Source organism: Staurois parvus, unplaced genomic scaffold, assembly GCF_062004578.1.
Source record: "Staurois parvus isolate SC_StPar_1 unplaced genomic scaffold, SC_StPar_1.0 ptg000209l, whole genome shotgun sequence".
In the NCBI taxonomy this organism is placed as follows: domain Eukaryota; kingdom Metazoa; phylum Chordata; class Amphibia; order Anura; family Ranidae; genus Staurois; species Staurois parvus.
In genome coordinates, this window is record NW_028318005.1 from 5742173 (window position 1) to 5764982 (window position 22810).

Below are 22810 nucleotides of genomic sequence, written 5' to 3' on the forward strand. Positions count from 1 at the left end.
TAACAATTATAGATAAAGCCATTTATAACTCTGCCCCAAATTACATCACCGATCTTGTCTCCAAATACCACCCAAACCGTCCTCCCCGCTCCTCGCATGACCTCCTGCTCTCTATCTCCCTTGTCTCCTCCTCCCATGCTCATCTCCAGGACTTCTCCAGAGCTTCCCCTATCCCCTGGAACCCTCTACCCCAATTTATCAGACTATCGCCTACTCTGCTCACTTTTAGGCGATCTCTGAAATCCTATCTCTTCAGGGATGCCTATCCCGCCTTCAGCGAATAATAGAATCTTCTATTCCTCCTACCAGTCCATCCCCCACAGTTATTACTTTTTGTACCACTAGCCTCTCCCTCTTAGATTGTAAGCTCCAAGGAGCAGGGCCCTCCTAACCCTCTTGTATTGAACTGTATTGTTGCTGTATTGTTTCCCTTTATATTGTAAAGCGCTGAGCAAACTGTTGGCGCTATAGAAATCCTGTATAATAATAATAATATTTAAAGTTCATGTGTGTGTAAAGGCAGGCGTCCCAATACTTTTGGCAATCTAGTGTACTTTTTCTCCCAGATTGGGGTGTGTAGAAATGAAAACAATCCACCGCAGATTCATACTAGTCAGTTCTACCAGATGTAATGCTGACCACAGTGATGTGAGCAGATCCTCATTCCCGGTGCTGTCCATTGTGATCCTGGCACATATTTGTCCTCTTTTAGGATCACATGCCATTCTCAAACCCAAAAGAAGAAAATCACATTTGTTACCAAGCAACCAACACAGTATGACCACAAATCAGAGGGGATTGTACAACTCACCCACACACAGTACAATCTGACTGGATCTACCAGATGATCTTTTAAACCAAATGGAAATTCTGATCTGATCAAAATCTTTACCATGTGTGCTGTGATCAAACATCTACAATAACGGGTCGTTTATCGGCCGAATTTTCATCTGCACGAAAAATCGGCCGATATTCACGCCGTTAGTGGGGCAGCCCGTCTGCCATTTTTCGCGGATCTTCTCATTTATTTTTATCGATGATGCTGGAAAATCCACGAAAAACTGCCATTTTTCGTAGACATAGGTGGCAGCATCGGCAACGACCGATTTTTCGTTTATCGGCCGATAAACGGCCCGTCTATGGCCAGCCTAAAAGTCTACTGACACTTTTCATCAGATTGCATTGTGTGTGGGCATCATGAAGGATCTGGGCAATCTGTGACTTCCTAACTGGAGGAACTACAAGCTCTGCAGGTCCTGAAGGGTGCTGCACTTGCAGTCCTCCAATAACTGCAGGGTGACAGCTGGGTAGGGTTGCCATCTCATCCCTTTCAAAGCGAACACATATTAATGACACAGGTCCTGTGGCTGATGAAGGTGATAATTAAACTCACTTGGTGCCTTATCTGCAATAAATCAGCCACAGAACCTGTGTCATTAATATGTGTTCGCTTTGAAAGGGATGAGGTGGGCTGTCTCTATGGTGACTGAGGCAGGATACACGAGGCACCCGGAGCTCTGAGCATCAACCAAACCCCCAGCAGAGGATGAGATGGAGGAGAAATGTCATTACCGGTCTATTAGCTCCTCTCACAAGCTGTATCTCATAGCAACTCCCTCTGCAGTCTGGACACACGGCTACTTCCGGGTTTACGCCTGTCATGTGACCCGCAGCTGTCATGTGACAATGGCAACTCCTCTAGGATAAATCACCTGACCTGTAGTGTGTACAGTGTGGATGATGTACGGTACGGGAATACAAACTGGAGCTGCGCCGCATGGCAACCAATACGGTTTGGAAATGGAAAGCTAGAGTCTGATTGGTCGCCATGCACCGCCGCTCCTGATGCTCGCTGAAGCATTCAGCATCCCATGAATTACTGCACCCCTGTGCCTTCTGCTCCTGCGCAGATTCAAGCAATCAACTGATGGGATATTTTCCAGATGTCATTTCAGAGAGAGGAAAGGATGTCTCATCCGATCCCCTCCAACTACTGTGTGATCAGATCTAACATCATTCCAGCTGGAAGGATAGTGTGGAGGGGGTGGGAGAGGGTCAGGCTGGGGTGTCAGTGGTTGGGGGTCAATCTGGGGTGTCAGTGGTTGGGGGTAGGTGGGGGTCAGTCTGGGGTGTCAGTGGTTGGGGGTAGGTGATGGTCAATCTGGGGTGTCAGCGGTTAGGTGTAGGTGATGGTCAGTCTGGGGTTTCAGTGGTTGGGGGTAGGTGAAGGTCAGTCTGGGGTGTCAGTGGTTGGGGGTAGATGATAGTCAGTCTTGGGTGTAGGTGGAGGTCAGTCTGGGGTGTCAGTGGTTGGGGGTAGGTGATGGTCAGTCTGGGGTGTCAGCGGTTGGGTGTAGGTGATGGTCAGTCTGGGGTGTCAGTGGTTGGGGGGGGTCAGGCTGGGGTGTCAGTGGTTGGGGCTAGGTGGTCAGTCTGGGGTGTCAGTGGTTGGGGGTAGGTGATGGTCAGTCTGGGGTGTCAGTGATTGGGGGTAGGTGTTGGTCAGTCTGGGGTGTCAGTGGTTGGGGGTAGGTGATGGTCAGTCTGGGGTGTCAGTGGTTGGGGTAGGTGATGGTCAGTCTGGGGTGTCAGTGGTTGGGGGTAGACGATGGTCAGTCTGGGGTGTCAGTGGTTGGGGGTCAGTCTGGGGTATTAGTGGTTAGGGGTAGGTGGGGGGTCAGTCTGGGGTGTCAGTGGTTAGGGGTAGGTGGGGGTCAGTCTGGGGTGTCAGTGGTAGGTGTGGGGTTAGACTGTGATGTCAGCGGTTGGGGGTAGGTGGGGGTCAGTCTTAGGCCGGTTCACAGCAGTTTTTGTGCTCCACTGTGTTTTTTCTTTCTTCCTTTCAGTTCAGGACCTGCATGTTCCAGTGTATTTCCATTCGTTTTGCTGCATTTTTTTATGTGTTCTGGCGCATTTTTTCCCTCTTCTTCCCTGTAAATGCAGCCGGCTTCAGTGGAGAAGAGAGATAGCGGACACCCTACAGAGCCTGGATGGTGGGGTCACCCACAGGTTTACTCTGGGGCATTTATTGTTGGACTTCCCTCCTCTACACTGAAGCTGATGCTGGGTGCCAATCACATGGCCCGACCAGGACACCCTCAGAATAAGTATAGTCATCTTTCCTTTACAGGGTAGTTAGAACAGAGCTTACAATATGAATTTATTCTGGCCATTGCAATGCATTAATGTGTGAATGGCCATAAACATGCTTAGCATTTATGTGCTTTCTGCACTAATTTTTTGTTATTTGGACATTCGGATGTCTCCCAAATTCCAAATTACAATAGTAACGAATCTGAAATAATGAAACAAAATTCAAAAAGAACAGAACATAAAAAATTGAATAGACAATAAAAGAATAGCATACAATATAAAAGAATGGAATAGAAAATAGCATATTAAAAAAGAAAAGAATAGGAAAAAACAATACAATATAACAAAACAGAATATAACTGTCTTCCAAATAAATAGAATTGATTAGAATAGAAAGAATAGAGAAGAATAGAATAGAAAAAAATACAATAAAACAAAATAGAATGAATATACGCATCTTTCGAATAGAATACATTTGAATAGATTAGAATAGAAAATAATAAAATAGCACAGAATAGAAAAAACAATAGAATAAAATAGAATATAACTCTCATCCAAAATTTGAATTTCAAATAGAGTAAATTTGAATTAAAATAAATTAGAATAGAAAAGAATAAAATAGACTAGAAAAAAATGGAATAGAATACAAAAAACATTAAAATAAAATTAATATAATTGTCTTCTGAATTTCAAATTTTGAATAGAATAAATTCGAACAGAATAGAAAAGAATTCAATAGAATAGAATAAAATAGAAAGAATATAACCATCTTTAGAAGTTCAAATAGAATAATTTAGAATTTGAATGCCAATTTAAATTTTCCAAATTCAGTTAAATTGAATCCAAATAGTTTAGTATCAAATTCGAAAACAAAATGAAACATATTCCAAAAACAAATGTAACGAAACAAAACTAAGTAACAAAACAAAATAATTTTTTTTTGTTCGGCACATGTCCAAAAAAATTATACAAATGTCATTTGAGTACAGCATTGCATGACCGCACAACTATCCGTTAAAGTAACGCAGTGCCAAAAAGCAAACAATGACCTGGTCATGAAGGGGGTAAATGTTCCGGAGGTCAAGTGGTTAAACTGAAGGGGTTGTTTCACAAAGTGAGGATTTCCAGTCACTTTAAAAGTCCCATCTTTTTCTCCTTCTTGGTTTTTGCTATGATATAAAGTATATTGTGCTTGGATTTGGCTTTTCCTCTTTTGGCTCAAGTTGATGGATGTATCATTTATTAAATCTATGCGCACAGAAGTTTTAAAATGGGCTACACAAATTTGTATGATCACATATGATATCAAATATATTGCAGTCATACAGTATATATATGTCAAATTATTTATTGTATTGGTATCAAACATGTTTGTTTCAAATATCTGTGTATGTTTTTCAGAGTACAAAGAAAAGCACAAAAAGTAAAAGAAAAGTCATCAGTATGGTCAACCAACCAACATCATATTCCATCTTCCAAACAAATTACAATCCAGCTAACCAAAAGAGAGAAAACATGGAGAGAGAACATAATATTGATACTATCCAAAGAAGAAAGGAACCTGGAGGGGAGGGAGGTTGGAACCAAGCCAGTTAAAGTGGTTGTAAACCCTTACCTATACCACGTGTAATGACTATCCTCAGCTGATACAGAGAGGGAACTAATCCTACATAAGTTATACCTGTTTACCAGCTGTCTTCCTCCGACATCCAAAGTTTAGAATTTACAGAGGATTTCTCAGCTCTGAAAACGGGGCGGGGAGCTGAAGTTACGTCAGTGAGAACTCTGAGAGCTGATTGGAGGGAAGGGACCCACCCCCTTCACACTGCACACAGGTACAGAGCTGAGGCTATTGATCACATGTTGTGCTCTCCCTGTCACCATTTTGCTCCTGGTGTCAGGAAAACTTGTCAGAAGTGACTCATACAGATAGAAGAGGAAAGAGGCAGTAGACAGAAATTACACTTACTGCTCTCGATTGAGACAGGCACACACTATAGAGGGATATGCTTTGTTCATGTTTCATTGCTGATGTTTACAACCACTTTAAAAAGTTCTGCAAATGGTCTCCAAGATAGATAAATAAGTTCACCACATATGGAACAATCCAGCAATACAGATCTGCCTATGTAAAGAAAGGTATTAGCTCACAATGATGAAAGAGCACGAAAGCTGCCAGTCTTGGTGAGCCCGCCAGCATGTCCATATACAGTAGTGCAGGTTTTTTTTCAGGATCATCGCTGTCTACAGCTACTAGAGTTTCCATCTTCATAATGTAATTTAGAATTTAGGCCCATTCCAAAATGTGTGGTGGGGTAGTGGGTTTCAAATGGTGAGAGATAGCTTCCCATTCAGGCACAAGGCAATGACTCATTATACCTGAGAGAATTGGGACCTCCGAGCATTGAAAGAGAAGCCACTTCAGTTGAGGCCACAACATTAATAGACATTTTGTATTGTGTGGTGAATATATTCTGCCAAAATGGGACTATTTCCTTCCACGTCCACCAATTGTGAAGGTAAGAACCATCCCCTCCAGCAAGTTCTGGGGATGGAGGGATAAATACAAATTCCTGTTGGATGTTAGGTAAACTAGTGAAGGGCTGGGTAAGCCTTCTTGGCATCTACTGGCAATAGGCATGGGGGGGGTTCGCTTAGTTTGTGCATGATCAATAAGAGTCAACATGCAAGACGTATTATCTCTAGCAAATTCTACTTGATCATTAATTAGTTTTCAATGCATTCCTATGGGAAACCACATTTCAGTTTACAAATTTTTCGCAATATGAAAAGTCCCACAGAACGAATTAAATTCGTAAAATTGGTAAAAAAGCATGCAGATAAGTTAAAGTAGGCTATTCATAGATTTCATATTTTCATGATTTAGGGGCCCATTCATAATGGAAAGTGGATATACATGTTTGCAGACACCCAGTCATTCATAAAATGCAGGCAGCATTGTGAAGCCTATAACATCCCACTATGTTCAGTTATAAGTGGAGGTCTTATTTCACAGAGCAAGTGACTGGTCTCACCTCTCAGCTTACTTTTTTTTTTTTTTTTTTTACAAGTTATTGTATTGAATGAAGACACGAAATGCAAATTTTGTAGATCACGTTGTAGTTATTTATTAAATTATGAACATCACAATTATTAGTGCAAATAGTTTAATCTGTACTCCAGAGATTCTATGGAACCTTTATATCTTTACAAAGTAGATTTAAAACAATTATATACTTAAATGTCATTCTGAAGTGTACCATCTCAGAATATTACTTGCAATAAGGTACCAAGTACCACTGGTATATGAATGTTGTGGTCAGGGTGGCTTGCAAAGAAAACAAAGAACTTCACCTACATAACTCCTCTGTAATGTCACCAGGCATGTTACCCTATATGCTATTCCTATACATCTGCCTATATTTTATACCCTCAATATTACAGTACATTCAAAGGCATAACACTTCTCCAGCTTTGCCTTTCACATGAGCACTGTAGTCCCCAAAAAAAAAAAAAAAAAAAAAAAAAAGATTCAGCAGACACACTTCATCTTTTTAAAAAAATCACAATGAAACTGGAAATGAGAGTAATAGCAATCATGTTGGTTATCGTTCACCTACAAGAGGTGTCCAACCACTTTGAAGTAAGGCCCCCAAGTGATCGGGTGCCCGGAATCACATGTATAAAGGGCCTGTGTGACTAATAAGAATGCGCACTGACACTTTAACCACAGTGCTAGAAGGCTTCAGCATTGCTTGAAACTTCATTAACCTCCCTAGCGGTCTGATTATGTCCATATTTCTGTGCTGAAAGCGGTACATTTTTTTGCATGGAAATAGGTCGTATTTTTACTGTAGGCATGTCATTTTTAGGAATAACTCACTGAAATCTGTCCGAACAAGAGTCTAGTAAACACCCCGGATATGATAAAACTTGAAACACGAAATCATAAATTATAATATAATAAATAATCATAAAATATAATAAATTTAATTTAATAATATAATCAAACCAAAAACCCTGAAATTTGAAATATAGCTCCAGGTTCGCACATCACTGAGCAAAGTCACAAAATCGTTTTCAGTGTCCGATGACAAATTCCCCCATGAATCATTATCACTCAATTCTGCAAGTGGTTCTGATTTACTATCGCTGTTCTCTAGCTGGTCTAAAACCGATTTTGACCTAAAGGGACGCTTTTTGGACGCCATGGACGTTTCTCAGTTTCCAGGCAGAAAGAACAGTAAAAATGCAGGCAGGGCACAGGACAAAGCAGTAGGGACAAAATGTATGTGAAATGGTTTGATACAGTAATGTTTTACTATGTGATTTTAGTCTATTGAGTGAATGTCACTTTTTTAAAATTTTTACATTTGCCGCCGGTTCCGGCCCCCGTACGTCCCGACGCTTGCAGGGACCGGAACCCAGGAGACGGATGCCGGCATTGGCCGAAGGAGATGGCCGAGGACGCTGCAGGGGACACATCGTGGGAGTGCAGGACAAGGTAAGTGATCGAGGGAATCCCAGAGCAACGCTGCAGTGTAATCCCGAGTGTAGCTCGGGGTTACCGCTTTTGGCACTGATAATTAACCCCGAGCTACACTCGGGATTACCGCCAGGGAGGTTAAGGGCTCTTTCACACAGGCATTGAAAAAAGGCAATTGGGTTGGGACTTTACTGCTCCCTGATTGGCTAGAAATGGTCTGCAAAATTGCAGATGGAGGTGTTCACACTGCAGTTAGCTTCGCAGGGAGGCAAGAGTAACTCTGCCTGGAATTGACGCTTTGAAACTTCCTCCATTCACTTCTGTTGAAAAACGCACCACACCGCACCTCAAACGCACACTGTAAACATGCCTAGGGCATTCAGAATGCATTTATGCTGCAGTTTCAAAGTGTCAAAAGTGACAATTTGCCATTTCAGCCTTGTAAAAAAAAATAACCCCGCAACTTGCAAGGCGTTTGAGAAGTGATGGCTGGAGCAACATGAATACCTGTACAATGCATCTAAAATGCTCATAAATGCTATAGGTGCGTTAATACACTTTACGGCAACTTTAAAATTTAAAGTGTTACTAAACCCACAACAGTAAAATCAGTATGTTTATGCAGTAAAGCATGCTTGTTATACTCACTGTGGATTATAAGGGGTTAATTCTCTGTATTGTTTAAAAATGCTGTTTGATCCTGACTTCTCTGATACTCCCCTTCTTTCAGTGTCCCCCTCTTATCTCCTGATAAGACACTCTGCACATGCTCAGTTTAGTGTGTATTGCTAGAGGGGTTTTTTTTTTGCTTTGCTTGGGAGAGTGCATGTGATCAGCACAGGGCCAAACAGCAGTGTCCAGACCGAGGTCGGGTTCTACATCCTCGTAGGGCAGAAGAAAACTCCTCCTCCAAGCATTAACCAGTGCTCTGCTGAGCACTGATAGAAGTCACAAGACTTCTATATACTGCGGATGAAAAAAGGTATTTAGCAGTTTATATTTACCAAAACAATTGCATTTCCATGTTCTGTGTACTGTGGGAGACCAGATATAGTGAAATCAGGATCCAGGGTTTAGTAACATTTTAATGCAGGTGTGAAAGAGCCCTAATTAAGAAGTTAGGAATTCTAAAAAAATAAATAAAACATCCATACTCACCCCTCTGCTGCAGTTGTCCCGCCAGCTTTAATACCAAAAACTGAGCGATCACATGACAGCTGATCACTCAGTTCTTTGTATTCTCTGAGCAGAGAGCGATGACTGTCACTGGTTCTTTGCTCTGCCCCTTCAGTGCTCACTGGAGGGCTGGGCTGTGTAGGGGGTGGGAGAGTGGCTGGATCAGGCTCTCAGCAGCAACCTGAGAGGTTGAGCCAGCTGTTGGTCAGGCATCTGGGTGGACTCTGACATTATTGTCAGGATCCTTCCAGAGCCTGGAGCGACAGTCTGCTGATTCTAGGTCACAGGAGAGCACAAATAAGTGCAAAATTGTGACCCAGATGTGTGGCCAAAAAACGTTTGGCTATACGTTTCTTTTAAAGTTACAGTCAGCACTCCCATTTTGATCTGTATTTAACATCCTCAAACTGGAGCTTGAAGCAGACCGTGCACTAAAATGTCTAAGGTCTGCTTATGTGGTTGCACCAACACCCCTGCTGTCAAAACACTGCATTGGGGGGCACTGAAAAAAAAAAAATATATACCTTACTCTCAGGCTTCCAACATACTCATCTAAAGAAGGTAATATCAGTGGGTATTCGTCCAGGATCCTGTGAAGGTTGAGGATCCCAAAAATTCCTGGGATCACACTCCTGTACAGTGCTGTAACATCCTATTACAAGATTTGGATCCCGAGCTTTCCCCAAGATCTCTTTGTGGGGTCCAGAGTAATCAGTGACAGGAAGAGGCTGTAAGGTGGGTATTTTTAATGTATTTTCTGTAATGCAGTGTTTTATCAGTGGGGGATGGTAGCAGCCACATATGCATACCTTGCATTCTAGTACAAGGTCTGCTTTGAAAGCATGAACAAATCTGCTCAAAATTTGCTAAAACCTATGCATTTGCTTTGTATCTACTGCTCATATAGAAGCTGATGCTACAGCTGCATCAAGCTGCTTTTGAATTCTCATTGACTTTTTGGCCTCCTGCACACTCGACATTTTGCCAACTCTCCTAGAAGCTTTTCCTCCTGGTAGCAGCGTTTTGGCAAAAAAAAATGCTTGCCGCTTGTAAAAGTGTGTAACGCATTTTAGGTGCTTCCAGCATTGGGTGTTAATTCATTTGAATGGACATAATAATAATTTATTCTGGTCACTGACATTAAGGCTCAAGGGCTAAATGAGCCTGCCGAAACGTCGCTGCTCCTGGATGCAGTGGCAGTGGGTTTTTTGCTGCCTCTAAATGCCTATATGTGCATGGACACAGGCTAACATACAGCATAAAGGTGTGGAGGGGGAGCCAGGTGCCCCTAGGAGCAGCCGAAAACACGTCCAATATGCATGAGGCCTTACGGGGAGAAAAACAGTTGTAAGGCAAACACAAGCCCTATGAAGGTCAAAAAGGTCCTTGATCTTAACAAATAAGTCCCTAATACAATGTAATACAAATGTCAGTCTGGGGATAAATAAGGTGAATTGGTAAACCAGACACCCAGGACAATTTGTGTTTTGTGTTTGTCCTTTAAGATTGTGTGGAAAGCATGCTTAATCTATGTTTTTCCCCATGATCAACACTGACCATGATATACTGACATACAGTCATTATTATTTTGTAAATACTACACATGCTCGACTGTTGGATGGGATGTTTAAAGCGGAGCTCCAGTCACAATGCAAAAAAATAAGTCAGCAGCTAAAAAAAACTGTAGCTGGTGACTTTTAAAAAACAGCCACTCACCTGTCCCACTATCCCGCGGTGTTCTCCCTGAAGCCCGTTTCACCGGCCGTCTGGTGTTCCAGGCGCCGGCATATTCAGTGTGGGCACCTGGCTGTGGCAGCTTGTGGCTACACAGCCGGATGCCCACTGCACATGCGCGAGTAGCTCTGCGCTTCTTGAATGGTTCCGTAATCTTCTGGGACCTGTCACGTGTCCCAGAAGACTACGCGGAGGGAGGGGGGACAACTTCCGCTTCTGATCGCTTAGGCAGTGGAAACAGGTACTCGTCAATTTCGGGTACCCGCTCCCCAAAGGTGCCAAGGAGGGGGGGGGCGGGGTACCAATCTTTAGAGAGGAACTTCCCCTTTTGGGTGGAGCTGCGCTTTAAGTACTCTTAAACAGCCACAAACCAAAATAATCTTAAAAAGTTGGTACCAAAAGCCTGCTCAAGGCCATGACAGTATCTCCGATACCACCAAATTAAACTTAACAAGTACATGAAAGATAGCAAAAACTTGTCTAAAGTAAGATAAAGTCATATCTTTATTCTTCTGTTGGACTATTACATATAGTACAGGTTACACCAATGGCCCTTCTGCTGTTCTATCAGAAACTTGAGGGTAAAAGGAAGAGTAAGGATCCATTTTTTTTCTGTATGCTCTCCAAATGTGAGCGATGCTGGCTATGATGGAGGACAGTACATGGCTTTGATGAACAGTCTCCCGGTGAGCCTCTGCTGAAGCTGGGATACAACATCACTGCGGTCACAGCTACCAACACCGCCATCACAGTCATCCAAGGCCACAGTTTCTGTAAAGAGGAAGACACAAAAACGTCAATTAAAATCTAGGCATAGAAGAAAACTTAAAGACCATCATTGGCTGTAACTTAAAGAATAAGTTTACCCTTTGGAACATGTCACGTCCCACCCATTTTTAGGGTGGAATATGTAACATGTTCCAACAGCTTGCAGCCTGTCCCCAACCCTCCCCGACCCCATCACAGCAGGCAGGGGATTTGCTCCCCATGCCAGCTGTCAAAATAATAAATAATGCGGCCTCTGCCCACATGCCTCAGTCATTCATTCACAATCTCCTGCGACTCAATGCCTACAAGTTGTCGTGGCTGGTGGCTTATAGTTCTCAATGAGAGCACATGTAGGCCATTGATTCTTCCTGCTCTCAAGTAACTGCCTGCCTGTACAAGTTCCCAATAGACAGTTATACAGAGAGTCTGCAGGACTATGAGACTTGCATCTGTGATCTGAAGATTGTGGGTACAATTGCTCGGCATTTTTTTTTTCCAGAAGCTAAACTTATCCTTTAAGGTAGGGGTCTCCAATCTGTGGCCCAAGGGCCGGATGCAGCCCCTTGCTAGTCTTTATCTGGCCCTTGGGGCACTATTCCTCCCACTGATATGAGGCACTATTCCTCCCACCAATACCAATGATGGGACACTGCTCCTCCCACCAGTACCAATGATGGGGAACTACTCCTTCTACTGACCACCAAACCTAAGGCCATGTTTATTCTCACTATTGCTGAGCCAGGACATTTTCTGCCCCCACAGGCCACAATCGGCCCCCCTAAAGTCTGAAGGACAGTAAACTGGCCCTTTGTTTAAAAAGTTTGAAGACCCTTTGCTTTAAAGAATGCCAACAGCTCTAGGAGACATTTCTGTCAATGATAGACAGGAAGGTAGAAAGAGAAAGTACACAGCAAGAGAAATGAATAGATAGATACAGATTGGTAAGTAGACAGTTGGACTAAAAGGTAGGTAGAAAACCAGGTAGATTGGTACACAGAAGGGTAAGTATATGTGTGGGTAGATAGGTAAGTATGCAGGTGGGTAGATTGATGGAAAGATAAATAACTAAAAAGGATTTATTTATCCACTTGCTGGCAGCTCACAGTACTTTTACTACGAATGAGCAGCTACAGGCAAAGCGACGTACCGGTATGTCGCTCTGCCTGTACCAACACAGGGCAGTGCCGTGCACCCAAGCAACGCTTCCCCTCCTGACCGCTGTGTCCGGTGGATGCGGATCCCGGTAATCAGGACCCGTGATCATGTGATCGCTATGCAATCACATAATCACAATGCTAGTAAACCTGTTATGAATCAATCTGATTCATAACAGCATCGCGGCTGTTCTTGGAAAGATGTGATTGGCCTAAAGCTCTCACATGGTACATGGGTCAATCACAACACCCTGTACTATGTGACCAGTTGCAGCCAATCACAGATCACTGTTTTTTGAACGGTCATGAACTTAACCTATTCATGACAGAGCAAGCAAGCATCTTTATTGCTCCTGCAATGCAAAGTGTTAAAAAAAAAAAAAAACCCTGATCACCCCCCCCCCCCAGAGTAATACAATGTTACTACTTTTTTTTTTTTTTTTTTTTTAACTACTTGCAAACTGCCAGCAATGTGCAGGTGAGCAGCAGCTCTGGGAAAAGAGCCTGCTATTTTCGTGTGTGTTCCCCCTGCTGCCCCCTATGCCGATACAGGGAGAGAACACCACACTGAGTAAAACACTACATTTTAAACACACACACATTATATAAGCACATTTAACGCTTTGATCGCCCTGTCACCCAGCCAGTGCCATTAGTACAGTGTCAGTATATATAATTTTTCACTGATCACTGTATAACTGCCACTAGCAACATCAGATAGCATCAGGGTCTGTAACTGCCCTGCCCAGCCAGGGTCAGCTAGTGTTCTAGATTGCCTGCACACTCACGCTATAGGTTGCTGATCAACCCCATTATTAGTATAGCGTTTGTACGGATCAATATATCAATCACGAACAAAACTATACTAGTGCCTCCTTAGTATAGTGCCCTAAAAAATGCAGTGTTAGCAGAAACAGCCTCGTTCACTGACAGCATTAGTGCTTAGCCCTTCCACTGTATGTATGAATTAATTGTGGGCCAAAGCAATTTATAAGCACAATACATCACCACTCTCCCAAATTCAGCTCTTGCCTGACAATTCACATGCAAACCTATAATGGTTTCTGAATTTAAAACTTTTTCAGGCCTAACCCTCAACATGAGCATTACAAAAAAAAATGAATTGCGGTCATATTGGTCCACAGACCCAATTCATCATATGCCCATTTTCTCTGCTGTTACATATGCCCAACAAAGAACAGCAACGTACTGGTACATAACTGGAATTTGAGTGGTTATACTAGGATGCTACCATCATCCTGGTATAGTTTTTTCAGCTTGTGGCCTGCTTTCATGTAAAAACAATCCTTTAGATTGTAAGCTCCAAGAGCAGGGCCCTCCTATTCTTTCTGTACTGAAATGTATTGTAATTGTACTGTTCCACCGGCTGACCATGGAGCTGATCGGAGACTGGAATGGCACCAATCATTTCTCTAGTCTAAGAAAATGGAAGCTATGAGCATTTAATCATTTCAGTTTCACAGGGTATAAAAAGGGCCATTTTAAAGTTGGGAAAGCACTTGATCACATCGATCTTTGAGGAGAGATCTAGAGCCTATATTATAAATTCCAGATTTCTCAAGCAAAGAGTACCTGTCATTGCCTATTGCCATCATAGGGGATATTTACATTCCCTGTGATAATAATAAAAGTGATAAAAAATAAAAAAGGGACAGTGTAAAAATAAAAAAGCAAAAAAATATATATTTAAAAAAAAAAAAAACATCCTCCCCCCCTTGCTCACATGCAAAGGCGAACGCATTTGTTGATATGTAAACAGATATTTCACCATACATGTGAGGTATCGCCGCGCACGTCAGATCGAGGGCAGTATTTCTAGCACTACACCTCTTGTCTAAATCTAAAGTGGTAATCTGTAAAGGCTTTTATAGCATCATCTATGGATATTAAAAATGTTCACAGTTTGTTGCAATTGCATGGATGTGAGCAATTGTAAAGCTTATCATGTTTGGTATCATCCTCTTTTACATTTTATCAAACAATTGGGCAATATATAGTGATTTTGTGTATTAAAATGAAAAAAAAAAGTGCATATTTTCCAAAAAAGTTGCATTTGAAAAATTGCTGCGTAAATACTGTGTGACATAAAAATTCGCAACATCCAATGTTTTGTTCTCTAGGGCCTCTGCTCTGAAAAAAATGTGTTTGTGAGTTCAAAGTAATTTCCTTTTTTATTTAATGTAAAGAAAAAGGGTCAGAAAAGGCTTGATTAGAAGAGTGGGTGAAAAATTCCAGGACAGTAGAAGCACCCCCCCCCCCCCCAACCAAATGACCTCTTTTTGGAAAGTAGACACTCCACAGTATTTGCTAAGGGGCATGGTGAGTATATTGCAGATCTCATTTGTTGCTACAAGTTTTTGGAAAATGAAGAAAACAAAAAATTATATCTGAAAAATACTCACCATGCCCCTTATCAAATTCCTTGGGGTGTCTGGTTTACAAAAAAGGGTCATTTGGCAGGGTGTTTGTACTATCCTGGCATTTTAGGGCCTCCGATACTGTGGTAGGTAGTGAGGAAGTGACATGAAGAAATGTACCGTTTGAAAGCCTGGATGTGGTCATTGGATTTTGGGGGCCTGTATGTGGCTAGGCTGCCAAAAAGTCACCCACATGTGGTATCCCCATACATGGGAGAAGGAGCATAATGTGTTTTCTGGTGTTATTCCACATATACTCATAGTATGTGTGAGCAATATATCATGTAAGTGACAACTATGTGTAAAAAAAAAAAAAAAAATTGTTTTGCTATTCTCCAAAACTTTTTTGGCAAATCATAAAATCTTTCATGGATTTAACATGTCCTTCAGTTTTGCTTGAGGTGATTGTAGCCGTATTAGTGCATTTGCGACAAAAACAATTGAGTACTGTCCGTGATACTTTTTTTATTTGCACCAACATACAATTTTGACACTCCCTGAAAGCTTGTCCTCAAAATTGTATGTTAGTGCAAATAAAAAAAAGTATTACAGACAGTACTCAATTGTTACATGCCCCTCAGCAAATTCCATGGGGTGTCTACTTTCCAAAAAGGGGTAATTTGGGTTTTTTTTTGTACTGCTCTGGAATTTTAGCACCTCAAGAAATCTAATAGTCAGAAAGTAAAAGCTGCGTAAATGCATAATTAATATATATATATATATATATATATATATATATATATCTATATATATATATATATATATCTATATCTATCTCACAGTTTGTAGACGCTACAATTTTCACACAAAACAATAACTATACACTCATTTGTATTTTCTTTTTCTACCCAAAACATGAAGCAGAATACATTTTGGCCTAAATTTAAGTTTATTAGATATTTTTTTATAACAAAGTAGAAAATGTCATTTTGTTTTCATTTATATCACAAAAAATAAAAATCCCAGTGGTGATCAAATACCACAAAAAGAAAGCTCTATTAGTGTGAAAAAAAGATATAATTTTCATTTGAGTACAGCGTTGTATGGCCAGGCAATTGCCAGTTGAAATAGAGAAGCACCAGATGAGTGAGTTTGGGGTGGAGGAACAGGACTGACCTGCACAGAGTCCTGACCTCAACCCGACAGAACACCTTTGGGATGAATTAGTACGGAGACTGTGAGCCAGGCCTTTTCATCCATCAGTGCCTGACCTCACAAATGTGCTTCTGGAAGAATGGTCAAACATTCCCATAGACACACTCCTGTGGACAGTCTTCCCAGAACAGTTGAAGCTGTTATAGCTGCAAAGGGTGGGCCAACTCAACATTGAACCCTACGGACCAAGTCTGGGATGCCAATAACTGCTTCCTGACCACCCTATAGCAGAAATACTGCTACAGGGTGGCACAGGTGCGCAAAATCATATATATATATAAAAATACACACACACACACACGAGTTTGTATTTCCAGGTAGGGGCAGGGGGCACGCGCACCCTACCCTCGCCACCATTCACGGCTGCGGCGGTCAATCACAGGGTCCCGGACGGTGATTACTCGCCGGCGACCGGTGATTGCCAAGCATCTCCGACGGGGAGAACTGTTTGTAAACAAAAAAGTTCTCCTTGTCAGCTTGTGCACACTGGTTTGTATGGCTGTGCAGAGCACAGCCATGCAAAGCAGTGTGCTTACAGTGAAGCAGACGGACACAGCACTTAGTAAAAAAGCACATAGCACACAACCCTTTGATCGCCCCAGATGTTAACCCCTTTCTGCCCAGTGCCATTAGTACAGTGTCAGCGCGTTTATTTAGCAGTGATCACTGTATTGGTATCACTGGATGTCAGTGACAGCAAGGCAGTTCCCCCCAAGTATCAGAATGCCTGCAGCAGTCCCGCCATATGTCGCTGATCACCGCCATTATTGGTAAAAATTAATTAATTTTAGCAAAGACATGTAGCAGAATACATCTTGGTCTAAATTTATGACAACATTTTATTTTTTTTACTTTTTTTAATAGCAAAAAGTCAGAAATATTGTTGCTTTCTCAAAATTGTTGGTCTTTGAGGGACCCCTACAGAAAGAGGGAGTGGAGGTATGTACATAGGAGCAGGCTCTACATACACAGTATACAGGTAGGAATATAGGAGCAGGCTCTATATACACAGTATACAGGTAGGTATATAGGAGCAGGCTCTATATACACAGTATACAGGTAGGTATATAGGAGCAGGCTCTATATACACAGTATACAGGTAGGTATAAAGGAGGAGGCTCTATATACACAGGTAGGTATATAGGAGCAGGCTCTATATACACAGGTAGGTATATAGAAGCAGGCTCTATATACACAGTATACAGGTAGGTATATAGGAGCAGGCTCTATATATACAGTATACAGGTAGGTATATAGGAGCAGGCTCTATATATACAGTATACAGGTAGGTATACAAGAGCAGGATCTATATACACAGTATAAAGGTAGGTATATAGGAGCAGGCTCTATATATACAGGTAGGTATATAGGAGCAGGCTCTATGGGGCGGCACAGTGGCTTAGTGGGGCGGCACAGTGGCTTAGTGGTTAGCACGTCTGCCTTGCAGTAAATGGGTCATGGGTTCGATTCCTGACCATGGCGCCTCCTGCATGGAGTTTGCATGTTCTCCCTGTGCTTGTGTGGGTTTCCTCCGGGTACTCCGGTTTCCTCCTACACTCTAAAGACATGCTGGTAGGTTAATTGTATCCTGTCTAAATTGGCCCTATTATATGTATGTGAGTTAGGGACCTTAGATTGTACACCCCTTGAGGGTTAGGGACTGATGTGAATGTTCAATATATATGTGTAAAGCGCTGCGTAAATTGACAGCGCTATATAAGTACCTTAACCACTTGCCGCCCAGCCACTGTATAAAAACGGTGGCAGGGCGGCACGGCTGGGCAAAAGCACGTTTTAAAACGTGCTGTTGCAAAACAGCGCGTTGCAAAACAGCGCGCCGCCGCCCTACCTTCACCGCCGATCTCAGCCGCGGGTGTCAGTCGCCGGGTCACAGCCGGTTATCAGCTGTGTCCCAGCGATTGGCGGCAATTAGTGACAGAGAGCAGGGGTGCAGTAGCTCTGCTTTCTGTCACTTCCCTGACAGTTCCTGACAAGCAGACCAGGAGAAAAAAAGTTTCTCTGTCCCAATCTGTGTGTCTCTGTGCAGTACACACCCCCGCCCCCTAGTAAAACACTCCCCTCACACAGTTAACCCTTTCAGTGCAAAAAAAAGTTAATCCCTTCCTCCCCAGTGCCATTAGTACAGTGTCAGTGTTTTTTTTTTTTTGCACTGATCACTGTATTGGTGTCACTGAGGATGTCAGTGACCCCAGGTCAGTTCCCCCCCCCCAGTGTCAGAATGTCCGCTGCAGTCCCGCCATAAGTCGCTGATCGCCGCCATAAGTCGCTGATCGCCGCCATTATTAGTATAAAAAAAAAATAAAAAATCCGAGTATCTTTCCCGCCACTTGTAATCGCTATAACTGTCACATAAACCAATTAATTTACACGTATTGGGTTTTTTTTTTTAGCAAAGACATGTCGCAGAATGCATTTTGGCCGAAATTTGATTTTTAAATTTTTTTTTTTTACTGGACATGTTTTATAGCAAAAAGTACAAAATATTGTTTTTTTTCTCAAAATTGTCAGCCTTTTTTTTTATAGCACAAAAAATAAAAAATGCACAGGTGATCAAATACCACCGAAAGAAAGCTCTATTTGTGTGAAAAAAAGGACATAAATTTCATTTATGTACCGTATTGCATGACCGCGCAATTGTCCGTTAAACTAGCGCAGCACGTATAGCAAAAAAATTGCGTAAATTGCAGTATCTATACCATAGTTTGTAGACGCTATAACGTTCACAAAAAGCAATCAATATACACTTATTGGGATTTATTTTACTAAAAACATGTAGCAGAATACATTTTGGCCTAAATTTATAACTAATTTTGAGTTTACTATATATTTTTTATAGCTGAAAGTAAAAAATATCGTTTTTCTTCAAACTTTTTGGTCTTTTTTTGTTTATTGCGTGAAAAATAAAAAGCGCACAGGTGATCAAATACCACCGAAAGAAAGCTCTATTTGTGTGAAAAAAAGGACGTAAATTTCGTTTGGATGCAGCGTTGCATGACCGCGCAATTATCAGTTGAATTAGTGCAGCGCCGAGTAGCAAAAAAAGGCCTGGTCATTAAGGGGGGTAAATCCTCAGGAGGGCAAGTGGTTAAATAAAATAAAAAAATAAAATAATATACACAGGTAGGTATATAGCAGCAGGCTTTATATACACAGGTAGGTATATAGGAGCAGGCTCTATATGCACAGTATAAAGGTAGGTATATAGGAGGAGGCTCTATATATACACAGGTAGGTATATAGGAGCAGGCTCTATATACACACAGGTAGGTATGTATGTATTAGGGGCTCAATACACACACACAGAGTCATGTAGTACACAGAGATGTACTGTATAGACAGGGAGGGAGATATGTCATGTATACACAGGGAGGGAGGCAGTATATTGTGTATACACAGGGAGGAAGGCCCCGTTGCTATGGTGACCAGTGACTCATTCACAACAGACTTCCTGTTTCCCCTAAAGCCCCAGGACCCCACAAAAAACCACCAAAGTCTGTCCTACCTACTGCCTGCTACCAGGACAGCTGTCACAATGCCTTTATATAGTGAAATTATAAAACCAGAGTTTATGAAATAGACAAAAAAAAATGTATTATGGGAAGACAAATGGTATTCTCATTTGGGTACTGTGTTGGATGAGCCAGTAACTTTCAGGCAAAAACCAGGGCAGCTGGAGAATTCTAGCGATGCGACTAGCTGCAGCAGTTGTTTACTGTCAGAGCTGGTGTGAGCTGCTTTAAAGCCACTCTACCTGTACTGCCATAGACAGCGATTTCTGCGACTTTCTCACAGCAAAGACTACAATTCTGCATTCTTCTACTTATTAATATCTAATTTTTTCATATTATATAGATTACTACTGTTATTATTATTATTCATTTTTAGGTAAACCTGCGATTCACCATCAGCATCTAGTACCAGCAGGATGCCGCGACGTCCAAGGCGACACAACCGTGAATTACAATCATGCAGGGAGGACCCAACAGGTATGTCAATCGTACCATTTTAACCCCTTCACAACCATGTAACATATATGAGGTGTCCAGGAAGTGGGCATTAAACATGGCCACCGCATATGTGTTCTCACTGAGACCAAGCTGGAAGTCTGCATATAAAAAAAAATTATATTTTATCTTTTTTTTCTCTTAGACAAAAGATAAAACAGCTATATTTTGGGGGAAAAAAAAGTAAATAAAATTTAATTATATATATATATATATATATATATATATATATAAATTTTATTTACTTTTTTTCCTAAATGCGCATTTGTGCGTGTGCATAGGGGACAAGGGTGGTTTAAATGTATGTATTTATTTATTTTAAATTAAAGGAAAACTTGCCTATAATTGTAAAAAAACAAAAGGAAAAAAAAATTGTGTGTGTATATATGTATTTGTGGGTGTGTGTGTGTATATATATATATATATATATATATATATATATATATATATATATACACACACACACACACACACACACACATACACCCACAAATACATACACACACATATACATACATATATACACACAATTTTTTTTTCTTTTGTTTTTTTACAATTGTAGGCAATTTTTCCTTTAATTTAAACTAAATACATACATACATACATTTAAACCAACCTTGTCCCCTATGCACACACACAAATGCGCATTTAGGTCTGGCACACAAATGTAAACAGTGACTGCATCACATATGAGGTACCACTGTGAACATCAGAGAGTGAGAATTCTAATGCCAGAGCTCACGTTTAAACCTAGACTAACTGATAACCTGTTAAAGTGGTTCTAAAGGCTCAAGGCTTTTTACCTTCATGTATTCCATGCATGAAGGTAAAAAACCTGTGTTCAGCTTGTACCCTTCTACCAACCCCCCCCTAGCGATGTGCATGAGAATCTTGGCTTGCCGGGGACTCTCCTGGACAGAGAGGGAGCGGGGCTGAGCAGTGTCTCTGTGTGTGAATGGACACGATAGCCAGCTGCAAGCAATAGCAAACATGTCATACTGACCTGCTCTGTGCAATGGTTTTGCACACAGCAACCCTGATTCTCCTCTTCTCAGATCTCCCATGGGGTTGGCTCCTTCCCCCTGCTGAATGGCCCCACAGGAAGACACTTGCTACAGGGCATGCATGCGGGTTTATGGTCAAGCCAGTATCAATTAAAACAAAGTGCAGTTTGGCACTGCCCCCCCCCCTCTCTTTACTGGTTTAGATTGACAGCAGCTGTCGTCTGAGTCAATGAGGAGGGAGATTAAGTTCAAGCTCAGGTATGTTTATGGGGGGAGCTGCATGCAGAAAGGTTTTTAACTTAATGCAGAGAATGCATTAAGGTAAAACGTTAAATAATCTTCAATTTCCAGGTTTACCTATGCAATAGTCACCTGTCATACATGAAATCTGTTAAAAATGAAACATCTGCCCTAGACATTTACAGGTTAAAATTCTGATAGAAAGGCTAACATGACAGAGATGCTGAAATCTCACCCATTGTTATTACAGGCATGGATTCAATTGCTTACCGCACCCGGTCAAGAGCAGCTCTGCGATGGCAAAGGGAGAACGCCAGCTCCAACAGAAGTCGTTCTCGAAGGGACCGCATCGTTGCTGAGGACCAGCAAGCATTGGCCACACCACCAGCCCAGGAGTCCCAGTTGCTGCCCTCCTGTTCCATCTGCTTGAGTGAAATTGAAGTGGGAGGGGACAATACAACCCTAACCTGCTCCCATCAATTTCACTCTGGCTGCATCGGAACATGGAGGGAGCACAGCAACACATGTCCTCTTTGCAGAGCAATGATTCATTTTTTTCTTCCACAGGATGGAGACAGAAGAGAGCCCCGGAGGATCCCCTTCTGGGAGATACCCACCCTCCAGGGGGAAGACATCATCAACCTTCAGTATATCTATGAAATTGATGAATTTGGTAACTCCAACTTGGTCTTCTATGTTTAACATCATTTCTGTTTCTATAGATTTATTTTATAGAAGTATATTTTAATGTATAAATATATATATGTATATACATGTTTGTTTATATGAAGCATAGTGTGCATTATAAAAAAAAACAAAAAAAACAAAAAAAAAACAAAAAAGTTAACCTTGTTTCTGTGTTACAGCGGTGTAGATTAGTGTAGAGAAGTGTAGAAGAGTGAAGTATAGCATGGTTAAGAGTAGTGTAGAGCAGTGCAGTGTAGATAAGTGAGGTGTAATGTAGATTAGTGTAGTACAGAGTACAGAAGTATAGTGTATTAGTGGGGTGTAGAGTACAGTAGTAGACAGTAGTGTAGATTAGTGGGGTATAGAGTAAAGTAGTAGACAGTGATGTCAATTAGTGGGGTGTAGAGTACAGTAGTAGACAGTGATGTCAATTAGTGGGGTGTAGAGTACAGTAGTAGACAGTGATGTCAATTAGTGAGGTGTAGAGTACAGTAGTAGACAGTAGTATAGATTAGTGGGGTATAGAGTACAGTAGTAGACAGTGATGTCAATTAGTGAGGTGTAGAGTACAGTAGTAGATAGTGTCGATTAGTGAGGTGTAGAGTACATTATTAGACAGTAGAGTAGTGTTGATTAGTGAGGTGTAGTGTAGATTAGTGTAGTGGAGAGTACAGTAGTTTACATTAGCTTAGTGTAGTGTAGATGAGTGTAAATTAGTGAGCTGTAGAGTACAACAGAAAAGAGTAGAGTAGTGTAGAGTAGGGTAGATTAGTGTTGTGTAGAGTAGATTAGTGTAGTGTAGATTAGTATAGTGTAGGACTGGCCAGAGAGGGATTACTTTGACGCAGTT

At 41.5% G+C, this 22810-nt stretch overlaps 2 protein-coding genes and 1 long non-coding RNA gene across 6 annotated transcripts in view; 1 reads left to right on the forward strand and 2 right to left on the reverse strand.

Annotated features, from left to right (window-relative positions):
• Positions 1-1690, reverse strand: part of ATG7 (autophagy related 7) — a 398197-nt gene extending 396507 nt beyond the window's left edge. For 2 of the 3 annotated variants that reach the window (XM_089678709.1, XM_089678707.1), the window contains exon 1: positions 1573-1690. The gene's annotated coding sequence lies outside the window, so the exon portion shown is untranslated. The remainder of the gene's footprint in view (positions 1-1572) is intronic. The other variant, XM_089678708.1, reaches the window with a different exon arrangement.
• LOC149461117 (uncharacterized) lies at positions 1682-22069 on the forward strand. The gene is made up of 4 exons (XR_016312937.1): positions 1682-1747; positions 4495-4928; positions 19911-20011; positions 21524-22069. It is a non-coding gene; the product is annotated as an uncharacterized LOC149461117 (long non-coding RNA).
• Positions 6197-22810, reverse strand: part of LOC149461118 (filamin-B-like) — a 73184-nt gene continuing 56570 nt past the window's right edge. For both annotated transcript variants that reach the window (XR_016312936.1, XM_089678711.1), the window contains one exon: positions 6197-11260. The gene's annotated coding sequence lies outside the window, so the exon portion shown is untranslated. The remainder of the gene's footprint in view (positions 11261-22810) is intronic.